A 19,684-nucleotide genomic window follows, 5' to 3' on the forward strand; every position below is an offset into this window, starting at 1 on the left:
TAGGCATATAAATTCCATGTAAATATCCAAATTCAGTGGAACAATCCAATTTGAACATACTGCAATAATTTTTAAACCTAAACATTGCCTTTCAATGTTATAAAATTTTTTTTGCTTTTTCCACAGAATAACTCTGAATTGTCCCCACTAAGGTATAAAAAATATCACAATTATGTCTGCCATTGCCATCCAAATTTACTTAAAACATAAAAATGACAAATCAATGTTGTGATTTAATATGACATTTTTGTTAAAATTCCCCATACTAATTGAATTATTTATATGTCAATGCCTTTGACTGGGCTCTTGAACAGCTATTATATTATATTGTGTATTATTCATGAGAATAATTAATGAGGTTTTTCCCAACATAATTTTGTGAATTATGTCACATGCACATGCTGTATAATGTATATGCATACCCCATACAAATTAGGTTAATACAACCACTAGTGTTTGTAACTGATTTGTATATCTATTCAAATCTTATCGATTACAAATTCATTAGTTTTTACAACACTTGCATTCATGTTGTAAATATTACTTATTAAATTATAAAATGTATCATTGTGATTTTCTATGCCTATGGCTATATAATTTTTTAACTTTTCATCAAAGTTGGTATCACAACTGCCTAAAAGAGACAACAAACTCTGAATGTTTTGACTAAGAGAGTTAGTGTGATTTCATAATAGCAATAAACAAGTTATACTGGCAGCATTGATAAGGGAATACATAGCAAGTTTAGTTTTCTAGGGTTTACCTATATTATTTAATGTTTTAGTTACTCATCAAACCTGCTATAAACATTAGTGGGGCTGTATTCCCTGTTGATTTGCATTAAACATTTCATTGAGTATTAAAATCCCACATCCTGCTGTAAATAGTGAAAACCACCCTAGGTGGAAATTGTATGTGGCTATATTTGTCTGTAAATAAATTACTTTTACTGAAAACTATTTTTAAACCACTATGGGTTGTGTTATTTAGTCTCTCCTAGGGTTTTCCTAGGTACTTTTATGGTTTCCCCCAGGTGTTTCCTCTATAAATTTAACATTTACATGCTGTTTGCTTGTTTCATTTGGAAATTAAACACCCTTGTATAATGATGTACAAACACCCCAGTTCAACGGGCTAAATTTAATTTGAACTGGCACTGGGAAATTGATCAGGGTTGACAAATTACTGTTGATTTGCAGGAGTATATATTATGTTATTCTTTCAGTCATGCCTTGAGAAAGGCAGTCATTGAAAATGTTTAATCTGTATAATCAATTAGCAGCAATTGCACAGTAGGATATTTAGATCCAATGCAACCCTGAAATCATCCAGGGAATCCATGATCTACACACAGAGGTGACAGTCTTAAACTTTATAAAATTGTTAAAACAAATAGGGATAAGTTTTATTCTGAGTTACTTATCTGATTTGAAATCTTCAGGAACCCTTAAACACACTCCAATCATCAAAAGGCACTAGATGGGAGGTCAATAATTGGAATGACTTAGATTTAAATCACAGGTATCCTTATTATGTCATTGCAATGAAATAAATTTTCATTTTTAATAGGAAAGCACTTACTAGCAGTCTTTGTTAGTTCTTCAATTTCGCCTCTTAGTTTCAAGTGGTAATTCAGCTCTTGTTAGCTTTATATCTTGTTAATTTCTGGCATCAAGGGAAATTCGAGAATATATGGGAGATTTCTCCCGCAATCTGTGCAGCTCTCGCTCCGAATTACATCTTCCAATGTAATTTAAAGTTTGCTACATTTTCTACTCCTTTTCCATAGCGTTTTAATGATAAAAAATAATAATATTGCATAATAGTGATAATAGTGATATATAAATATCCAAGATGGCATCCACGTTGAATATGCAAATGAACATCGATTTACAGATCATTTGCTTACTGTTCGTTCGAACTGGAATCCAGTTTATTTAAAAGAATAAATAATAAACTTCATATTTGGTTTTAAAATTTCTTCATAAATAGACCACACAGAATATAGTTAGCAAAAGATGACGAAATTTTGCGTTAAACTTTGATATTTCGCAATTTTTTCCCACAAAAACAAAATTTCTGTGGAGGAGTCCAAAACGAAAATGTATCTATATATTATTGTTCTACTCAGGGACCCCTACACAGTTTTTTAACCATCTAGCGCCCCGATGTAAACCGGAATATCCCTGAGAATAGGGTATTTTAAAGCTAAAATTTGAGTATGTTGCTCCTGCGTTTTTGATATGCTTTAAAGAATAGGCATATTAAGGAAGCTTCCTTTGTAAAAAGAACAGGAACTAAAACGTTAAATGCGAAATCAAAATAGAAAATGGTCCACAAATTTTACTAGTTTGGCTGTAATCGATCCACACGCTGCGCAAAGTCTGTTGTGATCACGTGACCCACCGTCAATGCGGGAGAAATTTGCTTAGCAACCAGCCACCGTGATCATAGGTGAAATATTTTGTTTTTCTTCCATGGTTTGATGAATTAATTGTATACGCCTGATTGTTGACAGTAAATATCCCTCATTCCCTTGTGAACCAATGTTACGTAAATGCATCCACTGACCGAAATATAATAATGAGTAAGAGTCAGAGTGGACGCATAATCGACATATTTGGGGATATAGTGTCGCGGCAACCAACCGTACAACAAAAGAAAGGCAAAATTTTAATTTGAAATTTCAAACATCCTCTCGCTTTGCCTTTTTTTTATTAACAATCGTTTTTAGTTTTTTACGAATTTTAAGACAGTGTAAACCGAAAAGAGAGTAAATAATATACTTTATTAGAGATTTTTAGAAAATTTCGTATTTATTGCAATAGAACCGTAAAACCATAGAACCGTAGAACAATGGAACCGTAGAATCCTGGAACTGTAGAACCCTGGAACTGTAGAACCATAGAACCATGGAACCATATAACCGTAGAACCGTAGAACCGTAGAACCGTAGAACCATAGAACCATAGAACCGTAGAACCATCAAACAATAAAACCATAAAACCGTAGAACCGTAGAGCAATTTAATGGTAGCATTATATTATTAGTGCCGTATAATTATGCATTACATATTTATTTAATTATTACAATATATTTCGTGACTCGTAACACGGCCTTATAACCCTCATTAGTGATCTGCCACATAATATTTCATCAGTCCTTTCATCACGCGCCCGACGTCAAAGTTCACGAATCGGGTATGCGCCAAAGATCATGGCGGAATTGCAATCGAATGTTTTCGATTTTGTGTAAGTGTAATAGTTCTGGATACTTTTGTACTTTCACACTCAAGTACTGCTCTGGTATATTAAATACTACCAGGTAATAGTAATATTTTTGTTATTACAAATTACAAGTTTTCTAACCGAGTATGTGATATACCTGAGTGTCAATGTTTGTCAAAGTCATTTTGATGTAAATTTTGATTAAGATGTCTTTTGCAACATGGGCTTATCTGACATGATATGTATCCTGACTTCCTGTCTTCCACCATATTGATACAATATAATTGCTGCATGATCCTGGGGTTTCAAATTGGAATTTGCTTGCAAATGCCTAACATATATAATAGCTCTTTGTTATGATAAACAACTATTAGAAAGTTTGGCAAAATGTCAAGAATTCAGACCAACTCCAAAATAGAGGTTCTTTTGCTGATTTTCCTAACAAATGATGTTGAAATCATTCCTATGTCCTTTTAGGATTTTATTATCATTTCCATAATTTCATGCAAATTATTGTATGTAGGATTTCAACACCTGACAACTATCATTCTGTCTTTCTATGTATTTTGGCAACTGGAATATAACTGCAGCCATAAAGTTCTCAATCTAGTTTTGTCATTGCACATGTGAATGGTTGGTAACCACATGGAGTAAGTTATTAACTGACAAATTTTCAAAAATATTTTATTGGGCTTTCAAAGATTTTCTAAACATCTTGCCAAGCTTGAAGGCACCAACAGAAGTTATCATTGGTGGGAGAAAAGGTCAGTTGTCAATCTTGAGATAAAATGAAACTGACAACTGCTGGTAATTTGTAAAAAAACTGTTTTTGTTTTATAGACAAAGCAGGCAAAAGACTCAGAATATTACATTTTCTACTGAGCGCAGAGAAGACCTTATCACAGAGGCTTTAGTAAGGAAGTGTAATTTTTATTATTTCGTACCTTTGTTTTACTGTATTGTACAATCTGTCAATTAACCACTGATTATTTATTTTAAAAGTTCTACAAAGACTTTGCTGGTCATAAAAGTGGAAGTGATATGGTATGTTCGGGTTAATTATACCTCATTCCCTAAAATGAAACTATTCGCAATAAATTCAAAATCGTAATTCATCATGGTATCAATGCCCCCCCTCCCCTCTGTCTTCAAAAAGTTAGGTCCATATTCCTTTTCTAATTTAATAAGTGGGTTCTTATTAAAGTGATAAGCTAACTGAAGCTAACGTTTCGAAACTATTTCAACATCAACATATGCCATATTTTTGTGTAGAAGTTTAGTGGTTATAAATTACATTGGAGTGAACAAAAGGTTGCACTCACGTTAGAGGTACTTTTATTGTTTTCAAGTTTCTTGATAACTTACCTGTGTGTTTATATACATATATACATTCCTTGTTATTAGCCATTTTTGAAGCAATTTTGTTCAATTTAGGTGTCACCAGGCTCACTGGATCAGATTGATTAAAGAGATAATAAAAATTGGCTTCTTACAACTATAAAGATATAGAACTGATTGCACTGGTATGATACTTGATATTGCCAGACATTTGAATATTTGTGATTTGCAATAATTTAACTTAGGCTTTAATTCCATTTCTATCTTAGGTCTCAGATAATCTTAAGGGATTTGTTGTTGTCTGTGGTGGTTATTAGCAGAATGGTATGTACCAGATGCTGCTAGTATCAGCCATATAATAACAAAAGGATAAGATACCGGTTATTTCTGCAAATTGAAGTTTTACATTTTGTGCACAATTTTGTTTTTGTCTTCCAGCATCTTTTCACATCAAACAGGAGAGAGGAATTGCTGAAAAAGATGATGGAATCTTTTTTCAATAACGTTGACATTACGATAAAGTATGTGAACATTTTAAGTAAACAAATTTTAGGTAAATGACAAAATGACTTACATTCAGGTTACTTTATTTGTTTACGTTTTTACCGTTTTGACAAAATTCTTTCCAGGTCTGTAATTTACTTTGAGCTGTATTTGTTATTTCTTTTGCCTCGGTTTTAGGCAGAAGAAAAGTTCCATCAAAGTGGAGTCGTTTTTTAAAACAAATTTGGAAAATACAGTTGAATGATATATTATTAAGACAGTATTTGGTTTGTCCTGTGTAAAGAATGTGAGATAGGACAGTAAATGACAAATTTTTCGTTTCAGTGATGACGAACATATCACATCAATGTCAGAATTCAGCGTCTATAAAGAAACTCCTCGGAGTAAAGTGAGTTATGTTGTTAATAAATTCTTCTAAGAGTCTATCCTTTTTCTCATTTTAAAATCGTTTTGACACTCTCAAATTTAGGATCCTGTTCAAAGAAAGCTGTGTTTCTTAGAAACGTACAATATCGTCTCCTTTCATCCCTTAGCTCATTAAGTCATGCGACATTCCATGTCAGTTCCAGTAATTGTTCATCTCTGACCTTAAAAAACACTCCAAACACTTCTAACACTCCATGTCTTCTGACCTGGATTAAATTTTACTGCTTTTATCGATTTTTGTCTTTCACGTTTCTATTTTGAACGTGTCCAATTGCAAAAAAAGTATCCAGCCGAGTTAAAATAGTTTTATTTTTGCAGTTACTCCAGAATATCAACCATCCTCAGTTGTTGGGGCGGAATACACAAGCGGTCGGCTGAGAAATTACTCGTCTCCTGACAGGTAGTGTAAGAAAGCAATTTTGTATGAAGCTATAAAAAATATTTCTTGTTTTGAATGTTTGTATTTCACTCAATTTAGGGATACATTATTAACTGGTTTGCTAGACGGTGTTAGAGCCAGTTGAAACAGAGATTGTGTAAAAACGACCCCAACGAAGAGAAGTACTGTACGCTTATTCATAGATGATTGAGTGAAAATTATGGTCAAAATTTTCCTGATGAAAATCTCGTACTGCTATGATTACCGTAAATACGATCCCTCATTTCATTCTCCTGCTGACGTATGTGATATCATATAACACACCAACAATTACACTTCTCGTCAAGTATCAGCCAATAGCATTATTCCTATTAGCCAGTTCAATACATCACTACAGCAAAAAGAGAATTGTTTTTTAAGATGACATTTTCAAGGTTATCGTTGGGTCCATTGTATAATGTTGTTGACGAAGAAGTAGAAAGCAGTAATTTAATTCCTCACTGCGTCTCCAGGTGAATATTTCTCTTTTTATTTCACTTTAAATTTTTGAAATATCTCCAAAAGCTTATATTTTCTTATGACTGGTTCGTTGCAGGAAATTTGACCGAAGCTATGTACAGAGTTAACTGCAATATTTCCTACTGCGGTCTACTTCATGCAGTCACCCAAGACGTAAGTTGACAACTTCTTATCTTGTACTTTTCTGCGGACAAAATCCTGTGTAGAGAATATTATTGACTTTTTATTGAGTTTTAATGTTCTGTGAAAATCTGGATTAAGGCTGTTTCCACTCACGTTTTTCATACGCACGTACACGCACCTAAAAATCTAAATCCTTATACATTTACCTTGAAAAAACTAAGTGAATAAATCGACCTAGATGCATGTTAATTAATAAATATTAAGAGCATTTAAAATTCTCCGTATGTGTACATGCGTATAAAAAACGCGTAAGTAGAAAGCAGCCTTTAGTGTAAACTAAACGATTGCTAGGCTGCATAGTTACGTTAAATGAAAACATTTGCCCATTTCAGCTGCTAATTAAATTTAGCAGGGTTTAAAACGTCTGCAAACAACACGGTAAATTTAAACTGATTATCCAGTATAGCGAAAGGCAAAGAGTATAGCTTTAATAAAAATACCCTATCCTGCTACTGTTCTGTGCACAAATGTACACAAAACCCTAATAGTACTCTTTAAAAACCCCGTAACTCCAGCCTAGACCCAGGCCTCTCATTGTGCGTGTTTTATATTTCCGTCACGTCACCGAATGAAATGCGCGAGAGGCCTAACACAAAATATTTTCTAATCTTAACGGCCCGTTTAATGTTGTGAACTTGAAATTAGAATTGTTATTAAAGTAAATGCTTGCAATTTACAACAGTAACCGTTATAAAGGAAGCGAGAAAAATATGAATTGGTGGATTGAAGTTTATTAATCATAAACATGTACGTACGGACTCGAGTTTACTTGATAGTCGATAGCGTTGACGGCGAGCGACATTGAAACGTATGAATATTTCGACTCCTGGCAGTATAATTAATATCGCGTAGCTTATTTCAAGAAAATGTTTGACTAACGACGTCGAACAAGGCCAGTTAACTGCGTCGTAGATCGTAAACTGACCTCAATACAGAAAGTGGGGACAAAAAGTCCCCACTTTAGCCAAAATACAAAACATTTTTTCTAGGCCTCTCAGTTCCCGCCTCGCTGCGTATAAGGAACGTTAAGAAGCCTAGGGACTAGGCTGCGGTAACTCTGGTTGCTGAGTTGACTGGTCCGAATCCATGAAATGGTAGTTTTGAAATTTTCCCGCCAGAAGTACGGCTGGAATATTAAGTCTTTTAAACTCCAATATATATTTTAAACGATTTTAAATATTTGTAGGGACTTTTCTCGGAGAATAAGAAAGACTTATCATTAATGCCATCACAATGCTCATTGCTCACGAAGGTATTGTATATCTTTGCCAATAAATTTTTTAGTGTTCAACCCTAAAGTATACACATTCTGACTGCTATTACCTTCACAGGTGTTCTATATATACATAAAATAGTTAAAAAGTTTCGTCTATTTGCAGGAGACCAAAACAAAATATGAGATAAAGATCTCGAAGCACTGTTTAACGATTTGAGAAGTTGGGTTCGATCCAAAGCAGTTTTCGCGCTTTCACAACGCTCACTAGGTGACAAACGTTTATCTTTAACCACAACACACGCTGTTTACTCAACCAGTTCACTTGCGTGAGAAGGTTGGTGTGAAAACTGTGAAAGCTTTGAAGAGGAATAATGAAGCCGTGACTCACGCCGCTGTCGACATGTTGTGTTGCTCTATTGCAGGTAAAGACAGGGCTTTCCTTTAAGCGGCCAAAATGGTCAGACCGGACATATTTAAATTTAAAATAGAGTATTTCGTTAAGAATATAGCGGCGAAATTTCCGAGCTAAATAGATGGAAGAAACGAAATACGTAAACTCAGCCAACTTTGAAATTGCATGTTAACAAGATCCAATTTTATCGAAACTAATTCTGTTTTATGCAATACCAATACCGTTGTTTTGTATAACCAACGCACAATAACTTTGACATTTGACAAGAACAGATAAACAAAAGCTCTTTGTTCTCCTCTGAAAAATTTCTAAACAGGTTAGGAATTCTCACAATAAACGTGGTAAGATGTGCGGTGTTGGTTGCCTATAATCTACACTGAACCGTTGCACTTTATTTTCCATCCCTCTTGTATGTATATAGCCTTGTTTTGGAAGAGAAATTCCCCTGCAAAACCAGCTTGTGATTCGTAGCAACTGTCTTTCTAATTTTGACTACCATTCTAACTAAAAACAAGAAATAGATTAACCATGAAAACTTTTCTTCTAGAATCGTTCTACTGGAGTTTTATTTATAAGTGGATTGCTTGATTTTCTGACGTTTGCTCTTTTACTGAGGTTGAGAGTTGATTAAATAGCCTTTCTCTCTTTACCTTTTTTGGTGAATTTTACCACGTCCACTAGCTTGACCCATGCATGGGAGCAACTCATGAAGTCTGTTATTTGTTTGTCTAGAAATGGGTCATTGCATTTATCGATTGCTTCAGGTAGGTTTAAGATAAAACTGCAAAAAATAGTACCAATTTTACCATTTCTTAGCTTACGTATGTTTTACTATTGCACCGCTAATTGTTCTTACCAATCTTTGAATTCGTTCCTCAACAATTTCAGCATCCGTCGACAACAATTGTGAAAGGTGCTGGCATGGTTCTAAAGGCGATAATCGAGGTACGTTTTATTCATCCATTCCTCCATTGAGAATTTTCTGCTTTGAAAAACGTCATTTATAACGTTCTGCATTTTTTATCAGTGTTGAATGTACATATTAGTTCAGTTGATATTTAAGAGGTTTTAAACGGTCTTAATTTCGAGAGGTATTATACACATTTCAAACTCATGCCAGGAACAGTTGATGTAATAATATGAGACTAGTATAGATCCTCTGGCAGGAAGATCTGTCCCAAAACATCACACGAGTCAGAACACGAGTGAACACGAGTCAGAACATGACTCCAGAAATATGAACACGAGTCAAAAAATCATGAACACGAGTCAAAAATTAATGAACACGAGCGAACACGAGTCCAAAAATCATGAATACGAGTGAACAGGAGTAAAAAAATCATGAACACGAGCGAAAACGAGTCAAAAAGACCCCAAAAATTATGAAAACGAGTAAAAAAACACAAACACGAGTAATTTTTTTAAATATTTGAACTCATTTAAACAAAAACACAACAAGACCGTACAGAGGCATCTTTTAGTTACAGTCTTTATTATAGTAAAGTATTAACTCGGACTTATTTAAGATTCAGGCTGGTTAGTGGTTACTACAATCTCGGACAAAATAGTTTACTAACGTGAAGTTATGTTAAGCGGGAAATTTAATATGACTTAAACTCAACTTCGCAGCTAGAGGGAACAAGGATTAGGTACATATAAAAAGAAAAGAATGCGCATACGACTTTGTCGAAGATTGTAGTATAATCATCAGTGACCGGTTTTAGTGTTCAAAGCAGGTTAGCCTAGCCTTAGGTGAACCTCCGCCGCAGGGCACTTTTCATTGCAGTGCTTTCCCCCAACTGTGCCCCCAGAAAAGCCTACGAAAGACCCTGGGTACGAGGTTGGCCTTAGGTAACAAAATTGTTCAAATGAAAGCTCCCAAGATTGGTGATGCTAAACGAGTAAATTTATAACTAAAACAATGATTGATATCGTATCTTAGTTAATCTTATACCAAACACTACAGTTTTTGTTTAAGGCGTAATCAATTAGCCATTTCCCAATCGAGCAGGGTACTGGGTCGAGTCGCGACCCGCTAAGTATATATGGACTGTTTGGAGGGACAGGAAATATAAGTCTGAAATCATTTGTCCTTCCAAACAGTCCATAGATACTTTGTGGTTCGCGACTAGACCCAGTACCCTGCTCAATTGGGAAATGGCTCAAACCATAATCATGTCAACGTAATAACTGAATGTTGTAAACCCCCCACCTTTTCAGATTTTACTTTTCGCAATACTGAGGAGTATTACAATGTCCATTTAACTTGACTACTTAGCTATTTTGAAGGAAGTTAACATTAAGATTTAAATTGTTAACAACATGAAGTTGTTCAGGTCAAAGCATCTGAGACAGAATGAAAGGGACGAAGACACGACCATCAAATGCAGCATTCTTCACCATAATGTGCTCTTTGTCAGGATGGTAATACGTAGCTTTGAACTCAGGACTAAATGTCAATGATCCCTATATGGTCACGCCCAGTGATTCGTCTGTCGATATACCTAACGATCAGGTTATTAGGTGATATTCGGTACCCTGAAGTGAACCCCTGATTACAGCCAAAGCATTTTGTGACGGAATTTGGCAGAAGTACTAATTCTTACCGGTATGGGGACATGCTGGACTTCCAGGAATCAAAATGTGATTGCTAGCATTGCTTTGCTGCTGTAAATTAAAACTACTTGTTGGCGACAATGTGGTTGCGGAATGACGATGCTAAGCTGGCTGAAAATGGCGGAGTGTGCATCAGTGAGGACACGTTGGTTTGCGGGCTGAAATAAACATTCCGTTGACAAGAATGGAGGGTAAATGCGGGTGGAATTGTCCTCAGCAAGCGTGTTCGTGGGCAATGATTGTTGCACATTGGGTTGTTTTACTGGTCCAGTGGGAGAGGACTCATCACTTGTGGCCGGTCTTTATGTGAAAGTTTTTGGGTCTCGCTCTTTTTGTGACCTTTCAGCGAAGAGCTTAAGTCAGATTGGACAGCTGCTGTTAAGTTGACGGCTTTTTTACCGGCGCTCTTCTTTCGCTTGCCAAGTTTTTTTCATAGTTCACAAAGGTAATTGCAGAGAACTCCGACCTCATCTGCGACGGCAATGGCATCACAGCACATTCCTAATGCCTTATAGACCTTGCATGTACACTGAAAGAGGTCTCTGTTCTTATGGAATGGCTTAATTAACAATCAATGGTACGGATCCATTGTGGCTTTTAACTGTGCGTAAACGATCATCGTCTGTAGCCGCTTTAGTGATGGAGTTGGGTTCGTTTAACAGTTCTTCGGCTTTATTAAAAGCATCTTGTAAGAGGTGAGGAGGCAAAACATCATTTAGAACCGAAGCTTCTTGAAGCGATACGGAAAGCGTTCGGTTGGAATGTAAGCTATGAATGCTGTGATGTGCACCTTTCGTCCGTCTGATGACATGCCTTTACAATCGGCATATGTTTTACGAAACATGTGGTAGGCTGGTGCTAGGACGTAAGGACCATAATCATATATGGCTTTGACAACATTGCTAAATAAACGGATACTGCGTGCTTTCAAGGCATCTAGGCACTCTGAAAGTGTCGGGTCTCGATGACTACGGCCCTCTGAATGCACGTGGGAGGATATTTCATCTTTTTGTAAGACGTTTTGCTACTCATTGGATTTTGGCCGTACGCTCCGTCAATGGAAGCTTGCTTTCGAACTTTTTTAATAATTTTGTCCCTCATTTGCTTCTCTTTATAAGTTTCAAAATAATCGACGAACTGACTCGCGGGACACTTGCTGGTGTGTTCCTTTTCTATTTGAAGCCATTTTGATTTCAGTTGCAATAGCTTACGGTTGTAAATAAAAGTACTTTCGCTTCAGTAAAGAGAATCTTCTTCTTTGCACGTGGCACCCCCGAAAATATCACTCACTATAATTTTTCTTTGGATTGAAGTAAAATTTAACGACTGCAATTTTTTATCTACATTTGCTTGGGCATGCTCTTTGCCCAAAAGGTGAATGGTCTTTCCACTCGTTTCTTTAAGAATGCCGCTAGAAAGTGCTTCGTCTTCATCTGTACCAAAAGCAAGGATTTTGGTAAGAGCCGGATTCCCTCTTTTCACTGCTTGCCAAAAATGTGCAAAATCTTGCGCTGATTGATTTCGATGAATCAGAAATGGGACCTAGAAACCAGGGATTCCTTAAACTCTCTCTTCCAATTACTGACATCTGCTTGTAGGTCGTTTGTGTCACGAGATGATTTGCAATGTTAAATGTAGTGTCAAAAGCCAAAGGCGTAGTAAGCCTGGGATTTGCTGATGTTGTGGAGAAGCGTTCTATATCTGTGAGACTGTTGCAAATATGCCACAAAACAAGCTTGCTTCTCGTGTCTTAACAGGAATTCTCTGACGAATGCTTTATTCTTGTCAAGCAAATCTGGGTCCATTTCATCAGCAGTGGATCTTTGCTCAAGGAGTTTAAGGATAACTTCCTGAGTTTGATCGATACTAGATCTGGTTTTTGTTTACCCATAGAAATAACGGTAATTATACAGCTGCTTGGTATCCCGAATAGTGGTTGACTGTAATGGAGAGTCAAGTAAATTCAGATCCTTCGATTTTTCGTCTTCAATAATCCTTGGGGCACGAACATCTGTATGAACCGTTTCTTTCACTTTTTTCTTGAGAGAGTGCTCTCTTGAAATGCCGTTTGACACATTTTCATCGTATTCTTATGCACTGCTCTCTTTCTCACTACAGCGTAGATATGCTCCTTGCCTACGATCTGCCGAACCCAATTTCAACCATCGCGGACGCTGCAGGTACCACCAACGATAATGCCATTGTCGTCTTTGTTAACCGAGACCTTTGAACTGATAAAAAGTTCGCCTCCGTCCGTAACTATAACTTCATAAAACCTAGTTTGCTCTTTTTTCTCATAGTCCCCAAGTGTTTCATCTGCTTCAATATCAAACGGATGCTTTACTTTTGCAAGTTTTCTGTCGACAACGAAGGATGAGGTTGTAGAAATGCTTGTTGGCTTGATTTCTCCCTTTCGTTCTGCATGAATATCCTTTTTTAAACAGATCTGGAATATTTTTTTAATGTCAGGATAATTCGAATAACTGTAAATTGGAAGTCTTTTATCATCCCTGTAATGGACAAGATTAGGCAAATCGATGTCAAATGAGTAAGACATATATCATTTTCACTGTTCTCATTCACTGATTCGGGATCACTGGAAAATGTGATAATTTTCTTCGCTGTTTTCTGTTTTTATTGTTGGAAAAAAGATTTCATCGTCCTCCGTGAGATCCAAAGTTAAGTTCTCTCGCGCTTTTTTCTTCTTTTCGTCGTTTCCCGATAAATTAGTTTTTCTTTTGGACATCTAGAAAAACGGGTCATTTGTGTTATGTAAGTGCTCATGTTTCTGCTTTTTTCTACTCTTCTGCCTTAAAACAGTTACGCATGCAGTTAAATATTAATTTTGGATTGTCATCTTGATTACTGATGATTGACATTCTTGCATGGTAACCCTTACCATGACCAAATCAATTAGTCGAAAATGTTCTCATCCACAGCCTGAAAATACAGGGTGTATAAAAAAAAATGTCCCAAATGTAAAATTTCGGTTTTTCAGGATATTTTGCAGAACTTGGATTTTTTGTGTTCCTAGAGATAGTTAAGACTTATCGTGTATACCTAGGTCAAGTTTGGTTTTTCATTAACAAAATTATGTTACCGGGGGGGGTGGTCCTTTCCACTGATATTGAGAGAGCTTGCGCGCGAAAATGTGAAGCTGAAATTGAGATATTATTTAGCTTTCTAAAAGTAGGAAAGCTTTTTAATAAACTGTCAAAGTTTCAGGAAAAATAATGCAAACTGGGAGCAACGCGCGACCCCTAAAAGTGACCAATATTTCATTGCGCGCAGTGGATTAAATGCATGGTTGATTTTCGCGTGACCGATCTCATGCAAAGATGGGCAAATGAATAAATTAAAGCGAGAAACTGAACAAGAAGACGAAGCCAGTTAATAACAAGATTTTTATTCTGGATGTTAATTCTCAACATTTCAAACATTTCTTTTTAAGCAAACTGCGGCTCGTCTGAGCATAGTAAACACCGAACGGCGAACCACATTTGTCTTTCCTGCCTCAAATTATCCATTTCCTTCGAAATTCTTTCTTTCAAATCACCTACGCTACCACCGGCAAATCTAGGCGAATGGACAGACAAATAGTTCGTTGTTCAGTGTTTAGTATGCTCAGACAAGCCGCAGTTTGCTTAGAATGAAATGGTGGACTTGCTGAGGATTAACATCAGGAATAAATCGCTTTCTTTTTGTGTTCAGTTTCTCGCTTTAATTTATTCATTTGCCCACCTTGTATGAGATCGGTCACGCTAAAATCAAGGATGCATTTAACCCACTGCGCGCAATGAAATATTTGTCACCTTTAGGGGTCGCGCGTTGCTCCGAGTATGCATCATTTTTCCTGAAACTTTGACAGTTTATTAAAAAGCTTTCCTACTTTTAGACAGCTAAATAATATCTCAATTTCAGCTTTACAATTTCGCGCGCAAGCCCTCTCAATATCAGTGGAAAGGAACCACCATCCCGGTAACATAATTTTGTTAATAAAAAACCAAACTTGGCCTAGTTATACCAGATAACTATAATATACCAGTCTTAACTATCTCTAGGAACACAAAAATTTGCCAAATTCTGCAAAATATCCTGAAAAACGGAATTTTTACATTTGGGACATTTTTTTTAATACACCCTGTAGTATACAAACTCTATACATATATATATATATATATATATATATATATATATATATATATATATATATATATATATATATATATATATATATATATATATATATATATATATATATATATATATATATATATATACACCCATTTGCAAAAACGTTGGCCGCAGATAGTTAGATAGATAGATACTCGAAATTTAATTAGAATTGCATATGTTGTATATTATGATAATTGACGCGACTTATAGCGGGGGGGAGTCCCCACTAAGACCTCCTGAAACCATTTAGCTAAACAAAACGTAATTCCAATTAATCGCTTCTATATTGTATTCGTAATAGTCGTTACGTTTTGAAGTAAAATACTTAACTTTAGACGCAATTACGCTTATTGATTATAAGGTTCAATTGATATGTAGCTTATTATGTACAGCTGTAACGTTTATTAAAATGCCAGCTCCATTCAGTCTGGACCAGCGATATCGGATAATCTTGCTTTTTTTTCGGGGAAGGAAGATCTAGCCAAGAATTTCTAATACATGCGTTAATGCTCTTGCTAACTAAGTATTTGGAAATCGCCATTTTAGAATCCAGGAATCATACGAAATTATGGTGCAAGTCCGCGTGGTTCCATTGCGACGAAACAGCATATTTGGAAGACAGGCCCAAAACTTTCAATCGCCGCAGCTATTTCAGTCAGAGGAATTGAAGCCATTAAGTTAACGGGAATGTCTATGAATGCCAGAAGATTTATTACAGTCGTGGAACGTGATCTCACGCCAATTCTAAGTCCATACGACGGGTTCAACGCAAATTCTGTAGTTACATTAGTTTTGTGGTAGATTTATATAATTACACTCTACGAAAGAAGTGCAGGAAGAGAGCCTTATTTGAAGAAAGATGTTTTTATATTTTATTTCAAGATTACTTTACTGATACTATATGGCAACCATGATGAAAACGTTGAATTCGGCTAATTATTTCAAATAACCATCCGGTGCAACATGTAAGAGAAGTGAAAGATGTAATTCAGAGAACCGGAGCAATGTTGATTTTACTTCCTCCGTATTGTCCACAACTAAATCCGATCGAGATGGTTTTTGCAAAGGTAAAGAACTGGATCAGGGAACATGAAATCTTATTCTTGTCAACAAATAACCATAGATTGTTGGCTCAACTTGCCTTCTGCTATGCATTTAACTCAGATCTATGGGCCTGGTTTCGACACTGCGGCTACATATAACTAAAACGAGTGATACTTTTATGTGCATTAATTACCTATAACTTGTTAAAACCAATTTAATAGTTTGTATCTTGAGCATATCTTTTTACTGTCACTCCAAATAAATCAGTATGCATGCATATTTCAATCATTCTTACTGATATGATATCACAACGAAATTACACAAGTAAAATATGAAAAATAAAACAATTATAAAATATGACTAAAAGTTCATAACAAATATCAATATATACATAATCACAACAACTGCACATGTCGATTATAAACGCCACAGTTCGTTAACAATGATTTGTTTTTGCTCAGTAAATTCCTCCTCGTCCAAGGCACCTAAACTCCTTAATTCTTGAAGTGATTTCATTTGATTTATCAGCTGTGTTCGGCTACTCTACATGAAAGAAAAATTAATAAAAAACATATTGGTTAAGCTAAACTGGCGATAAAATGCATAAAAAGTCAAATGTTATGCTTATATACCTTTACAGTGAAAATTTCATACCAGTGCGTTCTTTGACGTACTCAGTAGTTGCGTTAGTGGATCCTTTAATGCCCCGGCATTAGCTACCGCTGCAGAGGCAAACGCTTCAGTGAGAGTTTGATCCTCTCTGGTGTTGCTTTTCGTTGATTTTGATTTAGCTCCTCCAAGAATAGGAAGGCTAGGTGCCATTTCATAACTATCGTGATGGCCCATTTCCTAATTGGTGTAAATTCAGATATGTGTACATGCATTCTTTTAACCGCACGTTGTTATAATATGACAAAATATAATTATATTGTACGCGCATGTGCACTGCATGGTGCATGTGGATATATTTTAATAAAACTAGTGTTGTTTTTTCCAATTAATACCAGCGAGACAGACAGCTGTAAATTTTATATCATGCCATATATTGCTAATATATTTAAATATCCATGATCATACGTACTATTGTTTGAGTCCAGAGCATCAAATGTCCACGTGGATAATTTTTCCCGTGCAGTTCTTCTAGCTTATTAAATATCTCACGTGCACATTTACTGCTTTTTCTCCATTTCTTAGATTTAGATGAACGGCTTGTGAGAAAATTGTCGTCTTCAGACAGTTTATCGCTTTCGCTGGTGTCTAAACAAATTTGAATAACGTTTTGACGATTAATTATGAACATAAGCTAAAATCAACCATGCATTCAATATTGAGAAGCCCCGTTACACGTTCTAAAACAAAGCAAAAATATCTCACCAAAAAAGTGCTTGTTGCCTGCCTCCTGTTTTTTCTTTGCTACAAAGAGGGTTGCCTTATTAGTCTCCTCCAAATAGCAAAAATTATCTTCGAAATCGCTTTCCGTCTTCATGTGCTTCTTACTATTTTTTTGGCTGATCCAGCCAAATTCAATTTCCTTCTCTGAGGCCGCACCGACTTCATCCCCGAAGTAGGAAAAGAACGTCTCTTGCATTTGTTCTATATTCTTTACCAAGCAGAAAGATTCTAAAGAGTGTTACTTTCTTAAACTGTCGAGTATCCTTCGGGTTAATAACGCTTACTATGACATTTGTCAAATCCATCTATATCTCTTTGTCTGGCTGTGCATGTAATATAAAAAGCACACCATCTTAAACGACAATATTAATGATATTCATATAGTTGTAGTTTTGTTCTCATCAATATTGAGGATTGTCTCCTCAGGATTGTCTAGTATAATTACCTTTCTTCCAGACATTATACTTTACAAAATATTGACGTTTTGCTCGATAAATACTGTTTGCGAGAGGCTGCGTTAACAATACGAAACAAAGGTAGTTAGTTTATCGCTGCAGAAGGGAGAGTTATAAGGGTAATGCGCCATTGAACAATTAAGTCTTTATACTTATGACTTATCTATGCTGGGTGCCTGCAATTTGTAGGTCGTCGTTTAAAAAAAAGGAAACGGTTGAGATATAAACTTACCAACACGCTAATCGATTCAAAATAGAGCACAACAATACGATCTTTTACATAATAAAGAAGAATAGATCAATTGGATGGGACTACATTTTGTTTAGATCAATTAATACGCGGTTCAAGAGTTCCTAGCAAGGCTTACCCCCCCCCCCCGATTAAGTTTTCTCAATTATCCTATTACACAACATGCATATGCAATTCTAATTAGATTTTGAGTATCTATCTATCTATCTATCTGCGGCCAACGTTTTTGCAAATGGGTATATATATATATATATATATATATATATATATATATATATATATATATATATATATATATATATATATATATATATATATATATATATATATATATATATATATATATATATATATATATATATATATCAATATATATATATATCAATCAAATATCAATCACGTGAAAATTACATTACTTAATTTGTTCACTTATCTCTTGTTTCATAATGATATCTTTGTACATGATGTCAAAACCTGGGTGATCATTCACAAAAAAAATGGATGCTTTAATTTGCTATACGTGAGATAATAATACCTTGTCATTTACGTGCACTAGCTCAACGGCTGATAATATTTTCATATTCTGTTCAACTCCATTCAATAATTGTTACATATTATGCTAGCCTCATCGAGTAATTGTATAAAATATTATAGGAGAAATTAAACCTTGAGATAACCTATTGGAATAAATTGTCCAAAATAAAGGCGTGTGCATGTGAATCTAGAATTCACATTAGAGTTTACATAAAGAACGTGTCATATATTAAGGTAATGTTTCACGAATATTTTACTCAATTCAAAAGAAAACATTTGCTAAAAAAGGATTTGGTGAGATCCTGAGGGGAATTCCCCTTTCTCCCGGTTTCCCATTCCACTGTTCCCTCTACCCCTGAAAAAGTCTTGTGCTGTCCTACTTGGCAAGCCGCTCAGAGATTTCAATTTAGTTGCAAAAAGTTCAGTTTGGTGCAGCGAGGGTTTTAAGTCAGTATTAATGTACAAGATACTTAATTACCATTTTGCGCCGGCTCTTCGGGAGTCTTTCATGAGAAGAGAAATAGACTCCCAAGGCCGAATCGAGAATACCTCAAAAAAGTTTCAAATTTAGCCGCGCTATGCTTTGGAATCGGCTCACAAACGAAGCAAAATCAGCTGAGTCGCTCGTTTGTTTAAATCAATTGTTGTTGGACACCAGGGGCGGATCTAGACCGGTGCAATGGATGCAGATGCATCGGTCAAAATTGTGATATTGAAATTTGGTCAGATATAATATATTTGTATAAATTATACACATATAAAAATACCTGATAGCTAACTAATGTGATCACACCTCTCCTTGAATAAACTCAGAGTTTTTAATCACTTCAAACCAGCGATTTAAACTCATTATTATTGCCAAGTTATCGATATTTGCGATCAAAACATGATTTCGCACTTTCTTTTGTTTTTCGACAAGTCGTCGTGAATAATTTCGCGAAAAAAATGGCCTCAACATGGATATAAATAACTTTTCATTACGTAATGCACAGTAGCACATGTGAATTAAGTGC

At 35.5% G+C, this 19,684-nt stretch overlaps 1 long non-coding RNA gene across 1 annotated transcript; it reads left to right on the plus strand.

Moving 5' to 3' along the window:
* The first annotated feature begins 6,508 nt into the window (after window positions 1-6,508).
* LOC114544197 lies at window positions 6,509-8,043 on the plus strand. The gene is made up of 3 exons (XR_003690326.1): window positions 6,509-6,546; window positions 7,763-7,828; window positions 7,956-8,043. It is a non-coding gene; the product is annotated as an uncharacterized LOC114544197 (long non-coding RNA).
* Window positions 8,044-19,684: the final 11,641 nt, after the last annotated feature.

The sequence above is a fragment of the Dendronephthya gigantea genome, unplaced genomic scaffold (assembly GCF_004324835.1).
Source record: "Dendronephthya gigantea isolate DGI-Jeju-01 unplaced genomic scaffold, DenGig_1.0 000681F, whole genome shotgun sequence".
Taxonomy (NCBI): domain Eukaryota; kingdom Metazoa; phylum Cnidaria; class Anthozoa; order Malacalcyonacea; family Nephtheidae; genus Dendronephthya; species Dendronephthya gigantea.